General features: G+C 45.0%; 1 protein-coding gene across 8 annotated transcripts in view; it reads left to right on the forward strand.

Annotated features, from left to right (window-relative positions):
* The window catches only part of ccdc77 (coiled-coil domain containing 77), a 204209-nt gene that overhangs the window by 176006 nt on the left and 11901 nt on the right, over positions 1-16302 (forward strand). The window lies entirely within an intron of this gene.

Below are 16302 nucleotides of genomic sequence, written 5' to 3' on the forward strand. Positions count from 1 at the left end.
TACTGACATGGATAGAGAACCGGTTGGCAGACAGGAAACAAAGAGTAGGAATAAACGGGTCTTTTTCCGAGTGGCAGGCAGTGACTAGTGGGGTACCGTAGGGATCGGTGCTAGGATCCCAGCTATTCACAATATATATTAATGATATCGATGAGGGAATTAAATGTCATATATCCAAGTTTGCAGACGACACAAAGCTAGGTGAGTGTGTGAACTGTGAGGAGGATGCAGAGAAGCTCCAGTGTGATTTGGACAGGTTGAGTGAGTGGGAAAACAAATGGCAGATGCAGTATAATGTGGATAAATGTGAGGTTATGCACTTTGATGGCAAAAACAGAAAGGTAGATTATTATCTGAACGGTGATAGATTGGGAAAGGGGGAGGTGCAGTGAGACCTGGGTGTCCTTGTGCACCAGTCGCTGAAAGTAAGCTTGCAGGTGCAGCAGGCAGTCAAGAAGGCAAGCGGGTATGTTGGCTTTCATAACGAGAGGATTCGAGTACAGGAGCAAGGATGTCTGGCTGCAGTTATACAAGGCCTTGGTGAGACCACTTCTGGAATATTGTGTGCAGTTTTGGTCTCCTTATCTGAGGAAGGATGAAGGATGTTCTTGCTATGGAGGGAGTGCAGCGAAGATTCCTGGGATGGCAGGACTGACGTATGAAGAGAGATTGGGTCGATTAGGCTTGTATTCCCTCGAGTTTAGAAGAATGAGAGGGGATCTCATAGAAACCTACAAAATTCTAACAGGACTGGACAGACTAGATGCAGGAAGGATGTTCCCAATGGTGGGGCAGTCCAGGACCAGGGGTCACAGTCTAAGGATAAGGGATAAGCCATTTAGGACTGAGATGAGGAGGGATTTCTTCACCCAGAGAGTGGTGAACCTGTGGAATTCTCTACCACAGAAAGCAGTTGAGGCCAAATCATTAAATATATTCAAGAAAGAGATAGATATAGTACTTGGGGCTAAAGGAATCAAGGGATACAGGGAGAAAGCGGGAACAGGGTTTGGATGATCAGCCATGATCATATTGAATGGTGGTGCAGGCTCAAAAGAGCTGAATGGCCTACTCCTCCTATTCTCTGTTTCTATGTTTCACTCTCTTATACTCTAAAGTGCTGACACAAACTGTGAGGCACAGGTAGTAAATGGCTCAGAGCAGGGTCTAGGTGAGGTACAAGGAGCAGAGAGTGGTGTGTAGGTGGGGAGCAAGGGGCAGAAAGTGGTGTGTAGGTGGGGAGCAAGGGGCAGGGAGCGGTGTGTAGATGGGGTACTAGGGGCAGAGAGCGATGTGTAGATGGGGTACAAGGGGCTGGGAGTGGGGCATAGGTGGGGTGCAGGGGTCAAGGAGCGGGGTGTAGGTGGGGGGCAGGGAGCGGGGCGAATAGGTGGGGTACTAGGGGCAGGAAATGTGGTTTAGGTGGGGTACAAGGGGCAGGCAGTGGGGTGCAGGGAGCAGGGCGTAGGTGGGGTGCAAGGGGCAGGAAATGGGGTTTAGGTGGGGTACCAGGGGCAGGGAGTGGGGTGTCAGTGGGGGGCAGGGAGCCGGGTGTAGGTGGAATGAAAGGGGCAGGGAGCTGGGTGTAGGGGGGCAAGGAGCAGAGTGTAGGTAGGGGGCAAGGGGCAGGGAGTGGGGTGTAGGTGTGGGGCAAGGGGCAGGGAGCCAGGTGTAGGTGGAATGCAAGGGGCAGGGAGTGGGTGGAGTGCAAGGGGCAGGGAGCAGAGCGTCGGTAGGGAGCAGGGCGTAGGTCAGATGCAACGGGCAGGGACCTGGGTGTAGGTGGGGTCCAAGGGGCAGGGAGCTGGGTGTAGGTGGGGTCCAAGGGGCAGGCAGCTGTGTGTAGGTGGGGTGCAAGGGGCAGGGAGCTGGGTGTAGGTGGGGTGCAAGGGGCAGGGAGCTGGGTGTAGGTGGGGTCCAAGGGGCAGGGAGCAGGGTGTAGGTGGGGTGCAAGGAGCAGGGTGTAGGTGGGGTGCAAGGAGCTAAGTGTAGGTGGGGTGCAAGGGGCAGGGAGCTGGGTGTAGGTGGGGTGCAAGGGGCAGGGAGCAGGTAGTAGGTGGGGTGCAAGGGGCAGGGAGCAAGGTGTTGGGGTTCAATGGGCAGGGAGCAGGGTGTAGGTGGGGTGCAATGGGCCGGGAGCAGGGTGTAGGTGGGGTGCAAGGGGCAGGGAGCAGGTAGTAGGTGGGGTGCAAGGGGCAGGGAGCAAGGTGTTGGTGGGGTTCAATGGGCAGGGAGCAGGGTGTAGGTGGGGTGCAATGGGCCGGGAGCAGGGTGTAGGTGGGGTGCAATGGGCAGGGAGCAGGGTGTAGGAGTAACGGTGAGGGAGTGGGAAGAGCCGAGTTGTTCTTGCAGGGAGCCAGCATGGACATAACAGGCTAAATGACTTCCTTAGTTTAGTTTTAATTTAGAGATACAGCACTGAAACAGGCCCTTCGGCCCACCGAGTCTGTTCCGACCATCAACCACCCATTTATACTAATTCTACACTAATCCCATATTCCTACCACATCCCCACCTGTCCCTATATTTCCCTACCACCTACCTATACTAGGGGCAATTTATGATGGCCAATTTACCTATCAACCTGCAATTCTTTGTCATGTGGGAGGAAACCGGAGCACCCGGAGGAAACCCACGCTGACACAGGGAGAACTTGCAAACTCCACACAGGCAGTACCCAGAATAGAACCCAGGTCGCTGGAGCTGTGAGGCTGCGGTGCTAACCACTGCGCCACTGTGCCGTCCCTTCTGTGCTCTTACCATGCTATGATTCTATTCTAGAAGATCAAAACTGTATGTACTATTCCAGGTATGCCCTATATAATTGCAGCAAGATTTGCTAACTCTCTTCCTCCAACCTTTTGCAATAAAGACTAATATACCATTTGTTTCCTAATTACTTGTTGTTCCGGCACATTAACTTTCTGAGATTTGTGTACAAGGACAGACAAATGCTTTTGAATACCAACATTTGCTAGTCTTTATTAAAAAAAAAGTTCTGGTTTTCCATTCTTCCTACCAAATGAGATAATTCCCAGTTCCCCACATTCTCCTCCATCTGCCATCTTATTGCACGCTCACTTAACTGGTCAATATTTATTTGCTTCTTCCTCACAGCTTACTTTTCCACCTTGCTTTATGCTGTCAGTAAGCTTGAAGATATTTCATTTAGTCCCCTCCTCTAAGTCGTCAATATAGATTGCAAATAGCTGAGACCCCAGCACTGATCCTTGTGGCATTCCACCAGTTGCACCCTGCCATATTGAAAATGGCCCATTTATTCCTACTCTGCTTTCTATCTGTTAACCAATCCTCAATCCATGCTAGTATATTACCCCCAATCCCAGGAGCTCTAATTGTATGTAATAAATCTTGTGTAGCGGATTAGCGAATGCTTTTTGAAACTCCAAATACACTACACCCACTGTTTTTCCCCCTTTTCTCCCCTACTAGTTACAACATCAAAAAGCTTATAGATTTGTCAAACATTATTTCCTTTTCACAAAACCATGATGACTGACTAATCATATGATTTTTCTCAGTTCCCTGCTACCACATCCTTAATAGTAGGTTCTAGCATTTTTCCTAGTATGGATATCAGGCTAATTAGACTATAATTTCCTCTTATTTTCTCTCTCTGCTTTCTTGAATAGTGGAGTTACATTTGCTACCTGGAGACCATTCTAGAAGTGAGGGAATTTTGTAAGATCAGAATCACTTTTTCTGCAGCCACTTCTTGTAGAAGCCGAAGATGTAAGCTGTCAAATCCGGGAAATTTGTCGGTTTTTAGTCCTGTTAATTTCTCCAGTAGTTTTTCTTTACTATTATCAGTTCCTTGAAGATTTACGAGAATGGTTCCAGGGATGAAGGATTTCAGTTATGTGAATAGATTGAAGATGCTGGAGTTCTCCTTGGGGAAGAGAAAGTTAAGAGTAGATTTGATCGAGGAGTTCAAAATCCTAAGAGGTCTAGACAGAGTATATAGAATTATAGAATAGTTACAGCTGAGCAAGAGGCTATTCAGCCCATCATGTCTGCACTGGATCGTCTAATGAGCATTTCACCTAGTTGCACTTCCCCGCCTTCTTGCCGTAGCCCTGTGCGTTCTTCCTTTTCACAAAACAGTCTAATTCCCAGAGAGAAACTTCCCATTGGCAGAAGGGTCAAGGACCAGAGGACACAGATTTAAGGTGATTAGCAAAATAACCAAAGACGACATAAGGAAAACCTTTTTTTAACGCAGAAAGTGATTAGGATCTGGAACACACTGCCTGAAAGGGTGGTGGAGGTGGATTTAATTGTGTATTTTGGAGGGGAATTGGATAGGAACCTGAAAAGAGAAAACTTATAGGGCAATGGGAGTGGGACTAGCTTAATTACTCTTGCAGGCTCGATGGGCTGAATGGCCTCCTTCTGCACTGTAATCATTCTATGATTCTAAGTTCTTCATTCTCATTTAGCACTTGGTTCACCACATTTTCTAGAATATTCTGAATAATCTTTGAGTCCTCTACTGTGAAGACAGATGCAAAATATTTTTATAGGTGGGGTACAAGGGCTTCAGAGTCATATGTAGGTGGGGTACAACAAGGGGTTCAGAGCCATAGGAACAGGAAGAGGCCATTTAACCCCTCGAGCCTGTTTTGCCATTCATTGAGATCATGGTTGATTTGTGACCTAACTCCATAAACCTGTCTTTGTCCCATATCTCTAACACCTTTGGTTAACCAAAAAATCTATCTCTGAATTAAAGTTAACAATTGATCTAGCATCAGTTGCTGTTTTCGTAGAGAATTGTTTCCTAATTTCAATCCTGAGGGAATAAAAACAAAAAATGCTGAAAAGAGGAGGGGAGACAGTGGTGTCATGGTAATGTCACTAAACAATTAATCCAGAGGCCCAAGCTAATGCCCTGGGGACGTGGGTTCAAATCCTGCCCCGGCAGCTGGTAGAATTTAAATTCAATTAAGTAATAAAATTCCGGAACTGAAAGCTAGTCTCAGTAATGATGCTATGAAACCATCATCAATTGTCGTAAAAACCCATCTGGTTCACTAATATGCTTTTGGGAAAGAAATCAGCTGTCCTTACCTGGACTGGCCTACGTGTGGCTTCAGACCCACACCATGGTTGACTATAAACTGCAAAGGGCAATTAGGGATGGGCAACAAATTCTGGCCTTGCCAGCGATGCCCACATCCCATGAAAGAATAAAAAAAACTCAGCAGGTGAGGCAGCATCTGTGGAGAGAGAAACAGAGTTATGTTTCAGGTCAATGACCTTTCATCAGAACTGGGAGAAGCTAGAAATATAATAGGTTTTAAGCAAGTAAAAGTAGGAGGGTGGAAAAAGAACAAAAGGGACTGTCTGTGATGGAAGACAGGAGAGATTTAAATGATGAGTTGGTGCAAAGCCAAATGGAATGGTAATGGGACAAGTAAAGAAACAAAAGATGTAACTTGGGGAGGTGTGAATGGCAGAATGATGAATAACTACCACCTGAAAGCCAAAATAAGAGTAAGCCTGAAACATGCAAAGGAAAGGAAACAAAATGGAGGCAGAGAGTATGCTCTGAAATTGTTGGACTCAATGTTGAGTCCGGAAAGCTGTAAAGTGCCTCAAGCTTACATTGAGCTTCATTGGCTTTAGCGGACTGCAGTGTGCCAGAGAGATCAGCTTGAGAACAAGATAGAGAACGGAAGCCTGGGGTCATGCTTGCATCCTGAATGGAGGCATTCAGTCAAACAGTCACCCAAACTGTGTTTGGTTTCCCAAATGTAGAGCAGACCACATTGTGAGCAGCGAATACTGTATATTAAATTGAAAGAATTACATGTAAATCGTTGTTTCACCTGGAAGGAGTGTTTGGGGCTTTGGATGGAGAGGAGGTAAAAAGGCAGGTGTTGTATTTCCTGCACTTGCTGTGGGAAGGGGAGGAGTATTGAGGCGTGATTGAGGAGTTTGACCAGGGTATCAAGGAGGGAATAGTCCCTTTGGAATACTGAAAGGGGAGGGGATGGCAGAGGATGGTCCTTTGAATATGGAGGCTGCTGGGATGGAAAGTGAGTTCAAGGGGAACGTGGCTCTGCGAGTTAGGGGAAGAGGGTGAGAGCAGAAGTGCAGGAAATGGGATGGGCATGGTTGAGGGCCCTGTCAACCACTGGAGGGAATCCTCGGTTGAGGAAAAAGTAAGATATATAATTAGTGCTGGTATGGAAGGTCGCATCATTGGAAGAGATGCAAAGGGGATGGAGAAACTAGGAAAATGCAGGAAGCAGGGTGTGAGGAACTGTAGTCGAAGTGTTGTATAGCTGAAGCATGACTTCTGCCTACCCCGTTGTATTCTAGTCCCCTAGACATAAAGGCCAGCATTCCATTAGGCCTTTTGATTACTTTCTGCACCTGTTCATGTTATTTTAATGATCTATGTACCTGAACCCTCAATTCTCTTTGAACCTCAACTGTTATTAGCTTTTCATCATTTAGAAAGTAACCTGTTCTGTCCTTTTAAGTTTCAAAGTGGTGACTTCACATTTGCCTACATTGAAATCCATTTGCCAAATTTCTGCCTATTCCCTTAATCTATCAACATCTCTTTGTTATTTGATGTATCCATCTACACCAATTCCAATCCCACCTGTCTGTCATTCGCAAATTTGGATATGTGGCTTTCTACCCCATCTAAGTCGTTAATAAATATGGTGAATAGTTGAAGCTCAAACCCAGATTCATTGGGGACACACCAACAATTAGAGTACCTGTCCATAACCTCCACACTCTGTCTCCTACTGCTCAGCCAATTTCCTAACCATGTCAATAATTTATCAATTCCTTGGGCTTCAGTCTCTTATAACTGACTTGATCAAATGCCTTCTGAAAGTCCATATAAGTAAGATCAATAGATGTTTCCCTGTCCACTGCTTTAGTCACCTCTTCAAAAAATTGTATCAGGTTCATCGGGTGCGACCTTCCCGTTACAAATCCATGTTGACGCTTTCTGATCAGCTGAAAATTTTCAAGGTGTTCAGTCACTTCTTAATTATATTCTCCAGTAAGTTCCTGACAACAGAGGTTAGGCTAACTAGTCTATAATTTCCTCATTTCCCTCTGTAACCTTTCTTAAATAGCAGAGTGACACACGCAGTTTTCTAATCTAAAGGAATGGTTCCGAAATTGAGATAATTTTGGAAGATTATAGTTAGGATTTTCTACAGTGTTCTCACCTTTCTTTAAAATGCTGGGATGGAAACCAGCTGGTCCTGGGAATTTGTCACACTCAACGCCATTATTTTCTTCATTACTGTTATTTTGCTTATGTTAATTTTACTGAGTCCCTGACCCTAATTCAATATTAGTTGTCTTGGTATTTCTGGCATGCTGACCTCTTCCATTGTAAATACTGATGCAAAGTAATAATTCAACATGTTCATCATTTCCTCATTTTCCTTGAAAATATCACCATTCAGTTTTCAAGGGCCAACTTTGCTCCTGACCCCACACACTCATATAATTTTAAAAGTTTTTATATTGATTATTGTTATCCCCGTGGAGACCACCAACAAACCAAAATAATCGAATCCACCGACTGACTGCAATTTAGGAAACCAAACCAAACGGTCAAGATTTCCCATTTATAAATTTTACTTTAACATTCAAACCAAAACCTACATAAATTAAACATGAGGCAACACACAGATCACGGACTATATATATAATATATATATATTTTACAAATTACATCTTAACTATCAGATGCAACATTCACACAGTCCCACTGGACAGTCCACCCAGCATATATGGCACCAAATTATAGTTCTTCACAGCTCTGGGGTTCCTCACGTAGATTTTCAACTCCTGCTTTCAAGGATTTAGCCACTGTTCTTTGTCCGACCGCAGTTCCATCTCAGTTCAAACTCCACAGCTGCGGTCTTCAACACAAGGTGCACTTCTCCAGAACCTTCTCGGATCTGCTCACGGCAGTCTTGATGGCGTGGATTTACCAGTCTTCCCTTTATCAGAGTCCTTCAGTGACAACCTGTGCACTGTATGGTCCGATCTGGTTGGTCGGCTACTTTAAATAACAGAAACAGATCCTGCATTGAGTTTTCACTTCTGCTCGCCACTGCTCCCCTCCTGCCTGATCTGCTTTGCCTGATTGAGGAGGACTCTCTCCTTTTATTTGGTCCCCATCAGTGTCTGTTACCACGGAAACCTGAAGTTTTTCCAGCTTCTGTTTCAGTTTTTGTTTCTGTTTCAATCCTAGTTAGGGTCTTAAAAAAACAAGCTTTGTAACCACGGATTCCATCAAACTTCTCCCCCCCCCCCCCCCCCACCATCTCCCCACAGGGAAAAGAAAGCTTTACTGTAGTAAAGTGTTCTTTACAATAGTTTAGAAATACAGCAAGTTCTTAACATCATAAACATTTTAACAAATAGCTTAGTACATACTGTACAGCTAACATTTTCATATTTGACAATGATACATATATTTACAAAATCATAAGGGCTTACCAATTACAAAACCAAGTAAATGTGACAATTAGGATTCAAACATAGAATTATTACAACTCAGGGCCTTCCTTCTCTCTCACATGCGTTCCTTAAACTCTGGACAGAGCATCAGCAATTATGTTGCTTTTCCCTGCAACAAGCACAGTTTTCAGTGTAAATGGCTATAACGGCAAACTATAGCAAAGCAGCCGGAGGTTCTCTGTTCTGAACTTTTCTAGAAACACGATTGGGTTGTGTTCTGTGTAAACTAGTACTTCCCCTTGATAATTGGTTACATAGACCTCTCCAAAGCACCCTTATGACTGTGGGTGATCATCAGGCGACTTGAGCTGCTTCACTCCTCGATTACAAATGACCTCCTGAAATATACCTGACATGAAATTTGATTCTTGGTCAGACTGAATTTCTTTTGGCAGCCCATATTGAGTAAAAACCTGGACCAACCCCTCAAACACAACTCTTGCTGTGATCTTTTTCAAGGGTATTGCCTCTGGAAATCTGGTTGACTTGGTAATAGGTAAGGGTCCAATACAATCCAAAAGAACCCTACTAAATGGTTCATCAAATGCATGTATCAGTATTAATGGCGCTGGTTTAGAACAACAAAAGAACAAAGAACAGTACAGCACAGGAACAGGCCATTCGGCCCTCCAAGCCTGCGCCGATCTTGATGCCTACCTAAACTAAAACCTTCTTCACTTCCGGGGACCGTATCCCACTATTCCCATCCTATTCATGTATTTGTCAAGATGCCTCTTAAACGTCATTATCGCACCTGCTTCCACCACCTCCCCCGGCAGCAATTTCCAGGCAGTCACCACCCTCTGTGTAAAAAAAAAAAAAAACTTGCCTCGCACATCCCCTCTAAACTTTGCCCCTCTCACCTTAAACCTATGTCCTCTAGTAACTGACTCTCCCACCCTGGGAAAAAGCTTCTGACTATCCACTCTGTCCATGCCGCTCATAACTTTGTAAACCTCTATCATGTCACCCCTCCACCTCCGTCGTTCCAGTGAAAACAATCAGAGTTTATCCAACCTCTCCTCATAGCTAATGCCCTCCAGACCAGGTAAACCTCTTCTGTACCCTCTTCAAAGCCTCCAAGTCCTCCTGGTAGTGTGGCGACCAGAATTGCACACAATGTGGCCTAACTAAAGTTCTGTACAGCTGCAGCATGACTTGCCAATTTTTATACTCTATGCCCCGACTGATGAAGGCAAGCATGCCGTATGCCTTCTTGACTACCTTATCCAACTGTGTTGCCACATTCAGTGACCTGTGGACCTGTACGCCCAGATTTCTCTGCCTGTCAATACTCCTAAGGGTTCTGCCATTTACTGTATACTTCCCACCTGCATTAGATCTTCCAAAATGCATTACCTCATATTTGTCCGGATTAAACTCCATCTGCCATTTCTCCGCCCAAGTCTCCAACCGATCTATATCCTGCTGTATCCTCTGACAATCCTCATCACTATCCGCAACTGCACCAACCTTTGTGTCGTCCGCAAACTTACTAATCAGACCAGTTACATTTTCCTCCAAATCATTTATATATACTACAAACAGCAATGATCCCAGCACTGATCCCTGCGGAACACCACTAGTCACATCCCTCCATTCAGAAAAGCACCCTTCCACTGTTACCCTCTGTCTTCTATGACTGAGCCAGTTCTGTATCCATCTTGCCAGCTCACCTCTGATCCCGTGTGACTTCACCTTTTGTACCAGTCTGCCATGAGGTACCTTGTTAAAGGCTTTACTGATGTCCATATAGATAACATCCACTGCCCTTCCTTCATCAATCATCTTCATCACTTCCTCAAAAAACTCAATCAAATTAGTGAGACACGACCTCCCCTTCACAAAACCATGCTGTCTCTCGCTAATAAATTTGTTTGTTTCCAAATGGGAGTAAATCCTGTCCCGAAGAATCCTCTCTAATAATTTCCCTACCACTGATGTAAGGCTCACCGGCCTATAATTTCCTGAATTATCCTTGCTCCCCTTCTTAAACAAAGGAACAACATTGGATATTCTCCAGTCCTCTGGGACCTCACCTGTAGCCAATGAGGATGCAAAGATTTCTGAAATCGAAAGCTGCGGCTTCCTAATCATCTGATGTGTAACATGCCTTACAGAAGTCAACCACATCCCTGTGCAGTTACAGCCAAAAATCTCAGAATTGTTACAGCACAGAAGGAGGCCATTCGGCCCATCGTGTCTGCATCTGCACTAGCTCTCCGAGTGAGCTATTCCCTTAGTGCCATTCTCCCACCTTCTCTCCATAACCCTGTATGTTCTTCCTTTTCAGGTAACTATCCAATTCCCTTTTGAATGCCTCGATTGAACTTGCCGCCACCACACTGTCTGACAGTGAATTCCATATCCTCACCACCCCTGAGTCTAAGGAATACTGGAAAATTATGGCCAGTGCATCATCGATTTCCACGCTAACTTCCCTCAATATCCTTGGTTGCATCTCATCCGGTCCTGCTGCTTTATCAACTTTAAGTATAGACAGCCTATCTAATACCTTCTTATCAATTTTAAATCCTTCTAGTGTATTAATTACCTCCTCCCCTTTCACCTTGGCCTGGGTAGCATCATCTTCCTTGGTAAAGACAGATGCAAAGTACTCACTTAGTACCTCAGCTATTGCCCCTGCCTCCATGCATAAATCCCCCTTTCAGTCCCTAATCGGTCCTACTCCACATTTTACCACCTTTTTACTATTTATATGCTTATAGAAGACTTTGGGATTCCCTTTCATGTTAGCTGCCAGTCTCTTTTCATACTCTCTTTGCTCTTATTTGCTTTTTTCACTTCCCCTCTGAACCTTCTATATTCAGCCTGGTTCTCCATTGTATTATCGATCTGACATCTGTCATAAGCACACTTTTTCTTCATCTTCATCTCTATTTTGTCATCCAGGGAGCTCTGAATTTGTTTGCCCTACCTTTCCCCTTCAAGGGATATACCTTGACTGTGGGTGAACTATCTATTCTTTGAAAGTAGCCCATTGTTCAGCTACTGTTTTTCCTGCCAACCTTTGATTCCAATATATTCAGCGCACATCCATTCTCAACTCATTGAAGTTGGCTTTCCCCTCGTTACTTATTCTTTCTTTAGATTAATTTTTGCCCTTTCCATTGCCAACCTAAACCTTATGATACAATGATCACTATCCCCTAAATGTTCTCCTACTGACACTTGATCCACTTGGCCCACCTCATTCCCAAGAACCAGAACTAGCAGTGCCTCCTTTCTCATTGGACTGGAAGCATACTGCTGTTGAAATTTTTCCTGAACACACTCTAGGAACTCTTGCCCCTCTCTACCCTTTACAACTATCTCAGTCTATATTCGGATAATTAAAGCCCCTCATTGTAACTACTCTATCATTCTTGCACCTCTCTATAATTTCCTTGCAAATTTGTTCCTCTACATCCTTCCCACTAGCTGGTGGCCTATAGACCACACCAAGCAATGTAATTGTACCTTTTGTGTTCCTTAGCTGTAGCCAAATAGATTTTGTCCTAGATTCCTCTGGGATATCCTCTCTCTCAAGCACTGTAATGCTCTCCTTAATCAATACTGCTACTCCTCCCCCTTTTCTTTCTTTCCTATCTTTCCTGAACACCATATATCCAAGAATTTTTAACACCCAGTCCTGCCCTCCTTTGAGCCAGGTCTCTGTTTTAGCCACAACATTATATTCTCACATGTCAATCTGCACCTGTAACTCACCAATTTTATTAACTACACTCTATGCATTCACATACATGTGACACATAACCCTGACTTTATTACTTTCTCCCTTACTCTGCCCCCACCTAACGATTTACTATTCCCTTACTCTAGTGCTTTCTTCTCTCCCAGTATTCTGTGCACCTTGGTAGTACTGTCTGTGCTCTCACCTTATGCACCTCCCCTAATTCCTCTTTTCCACTTCTATATGCTGGTGCCATCTCCTTGCCAGTTGAGTTTAAACCCTCCCCAACCACACGAGTGAAACTCCCCGTGAGTGCTTTGGTCCCAGTCCTGTTGAGGTGCAACCCGTCCTTTTTGAGTAGGTGCCTCTTGCCGCAAGAGTCTGAAGCCCTCACTCCTGCACCATTCTTCAAGCCACACATTGATCCTCCCTATTTTCCTATTTCTATTCTCAATGCTACATGGCAATGGGAGTAATCCAGAGATTACCACCTTCAAGGTCCTACTCTTTAACTTTCTTCCTAGCTCCTGAAAATCTGACCGTAGGACCTTAATACTCGCCCTTGGTATGTTGTTGGTTCCAACATGCACCACAACTTCTGGCTCGCTCTCTTCCCCAGCAGAATATGCTGCACCCTCTCAGTGATGTCCTTAACCCTGGCACCGGGGAGGCAACACACCATGCTGGACTCACGATAACGGTTACTGTTACAACCAGGTGAGAAAGGTGTCTAGGGTTCCCTCTCGGCCTTCACCTGGTCCGACTGTAACAAGGTTTAATTTTTAAACACACCGTGTTTTGAACTCCCGCTTGGTGAATCCTTGTTCACTGCTTTCCAATTATGAGGCAAAGAAATGAGCACAAACAGGCTTTCTTAGGTTTAAAGAAGAAAAGTGAAATTTATTAAACTTGAACTCTAATTCGGTTAACGCCTACGGATACACAACGCACCCACACTAGCATGCATGCGCAATACACATGTGCAGATAAGGACAGAAAAGAGCAGTAGAAAAGATAAAGTGGAAAGGTTTGAGGCAATATCTGAAGAGTTTGTTACGGTTCTTCGAGCTCACTGTAGCGTCCTTTTTTAGGTTGATCTTGCTTTTCGTTGGGGCCCAGTATTCTTCTTAAACCTTGTTCACTGTGGGAGACTTTTCTCTCTCGGGGTTCATGTGTCTTCAATGGGTCTTGGAATTCCATGAGAAAGAGATGGGAGTAGACAGGAGAGGCTCTTTTCAATCCAGGAGCCAAGAGCTTTCTGAGCTCAAATTCTCTGGCAAGTTCAAAAAAAAAACTGCAACAGTCATGTGACCAGCTGGCCTCATCAGTCCTGGCCCTTGTGAATTGTCTTGTTCTAGCTGACCTTGGAATGTCGCTTCTACACACAATACCTGGTGATCAAAGGAGCATTGTGGGTTAAATTGGAGCAGGAAAAATAGCCCCTTTGTCCTTTCAAGTCGTCGTCTTCTTTAGCCTCCCTGTCTCGAGAGACAATGGGTAAGCGCCTGGAGGTGGTCAGTGGTTTGTGAAGCAGCACCTGGAGTGGCTATAAAGGCCAATATTAGAGTGACAGACTCTTCCACAGGTGCTGCAGAAAAAATTGTTTGTCGGGGCTGTTACACAGTTGGCTCTCCCCTTGCGCTTCTGTCTTTTTTCCTGCCAACTGCTAAGTCTCTTTGACTCGCCACACTTTAGCCCCACCTTTATGGCTGCCTGCCAGCTCTGGCGATCGCTGGCAACTGACTCCCACGACTTGTGATCAATGTCACAGGACTTCATGTCGCGTTTGCAGATGTCTTTAAAGCGGAGACATGGACAGCCGGTGGGTCTGATACCAGTGGCGAGTTCGCTGTGCAATGTGTCTTTGGGGATTCTGCCATCTTCCATGCGGCTCACATGGCCAAGCCATCACAAGCGCCGCTGACTCAGTAGTGTGTATAAGAACAAAGAAAATTACAGCACAGAAACAGGCCTTTCGGCCCTCCAAACCTGCGCCGATCCAGATCCTCTATCTAAACATGTCGCCTATTTTCTAAGGGTCTGTATCTCTTTACTTCCTGCCCATTCATGTATCTGTCTAGATACATCTTCAAAGACGCTATCGTGCCCGCATCTACCACCTCCGCTGGCAACGCGTTCCAGGCACCCACCACCCTCTGCGTAAAGAACTTTCCACGTATATTCCCCCTAAACTTTTCCACTTTCACTTTGAACTCGTGTCCCCTTGTAATTGAATCCCCATCTCTGGGAAAAAGCTTCTTGCTATTCACCCTGTCTATACCTCTCATGATTTTGTACACCTCAATCAGGTCCCCCCTCAACCTCCGTCTTTCTAATGAAAATAATCCTAATCTACTCAACCTCTCTTCATAGCTAGCGCCCACCATACCAGGCAACATCCTGGTGAACCTCCTCTGCACCCTCTCCAAAGCATCCACATCCTTTTGGTAATGTGGCGACCAGAACTGCACGCAGTATTCTAAATGTGGCCGAACCAAAGTCCTATACAACTGTAACATGACCTGCCAACTCTTGTACTCAATATCCCGTCCGATGAAGGAAAGCATGCCGTATGCCTTCTTGACCACTCTATTGACCTGCGTTGCCACCTTCAGGGAACAATGGACCTGAACACCCAAATCTCTCTGTACATCAATTTTCCCCAGGACTTTTCCATTTACTGTATAGTTCACTCTTGAATTGGATCTTCCAAAATGCGTCGCCTCGCATTTGCCCTGATTGAACTCCATCTGCCATTTCTCTGCCCAACTCTCCAGTCTATCTATATTCTGCTGTATTCTCTGACAGTCCCCTTCACTATCTGCTACTCCACCAATCTTAGTGTCGTCTGCAAACTTGCTAATCAGACCACCTATACTTTCCTCCAAATCATTTATGTATATCACAAACAACAGTGGTCCCAGCACAGATCCCTGTGGAACACCACTGGTCACACATCTCCATTTTGAGAAACTCCCTTCCACTGCTACTCTCTGTCTCCTGTTGCCCAGCCAGTTCTTTATCCATCGAGCTAGTACACCCTGGACCCCATGCGACTTCACTTTCTCCATCAGCCTACCATGGGGAACCTTATCAAACGCCTTACTGAAGTCCATGTATATGACATCTACAGCCCTTCCCTCATCAATCAACTTTGTCACTTCCTCAAAGAATTCTATTCAGTTGGTAAGCCATGACCTTCCCTGCACAAAACCATGTTGCCTATCACTGATAAGCCCATTTTCTTCCAAATGGGAATAGATCCTATCCCTCAGTATCTTCTCCAGCAGCTTCTCTACCACTGACGTCCGGCTCACCAGTCTATAATTACCTGGATTATCCCTGCTACCCTTCTTAAACAAGGGGACAACATTAGCAATTCTCCAGTCCTCCGGGACCTCACCCGTGTTTAAGGATGCTGCAAAGATATCTGTTAAGGCCCCAGCTATTTCCTCTCTCGCTTCCCTCAGTAACCTGGGATAGATCCCATCCGGACCTGGGGACTTGTCCACCTTAATGCCTTTTAGAATACCCAACACTTCCTCCCTCCTTATGCCGACTTGACCTAGAGTAATCAAACATCTATCCCTAACCTCAACATCTGTCATGTCCCTCTCCTCGGTGAATACCGATGCAAAGTACTCGTTTAGAATCTCACCCATTTTCTCTGACTCCACGCATAACTTTCCTCCTTTGTCCTTCAATGGGCCAATCCTTTCTCGAGTTACCCTCTTGCTCCTTATATATGAATAGAAGGCTTTGGGATTTTCCTTAACCCTGTTTGCTAAAGATATTTCATGACCCCTTTTAGCCCTCTTAATTCCTCGTTTCAGATTGGTCCTACATTCCCGATATTCTTTCAAAGCTTTGTCTTTCTTCAGCCGCCTAGACCTTATGTATGCTTCCTTTTTCCTCTTAGCTAGTCTCACAATTTCACCTGTCATCCATGGTTCCCTAATCTTGCCATTTCTACCCCTCATTTTCACAGGAACATGTCTCTCCTGCACGCTAATCAACCTCTCTTTAAAAGCCTCCCACATATCACATGTGAATTTACCTTCAAACAGCTGCTCCCA

This window comes from Heterodontus francisci, chromosome 18 (genome assembly GCF_036365525.1).
Source record: "Heterodontus francisci isolate sHetFra1 chromosome 18, sHetFra1.hap1, whole genome shotgun sequence".
In the NCBI taxonomy this organism is placed as follows: Eukaryota; Metazoa; Chordata; class Chondrichthyes; order Heterodontiformes; family Heterodontidae; genus Heterodontus; species Heterodontus francisci.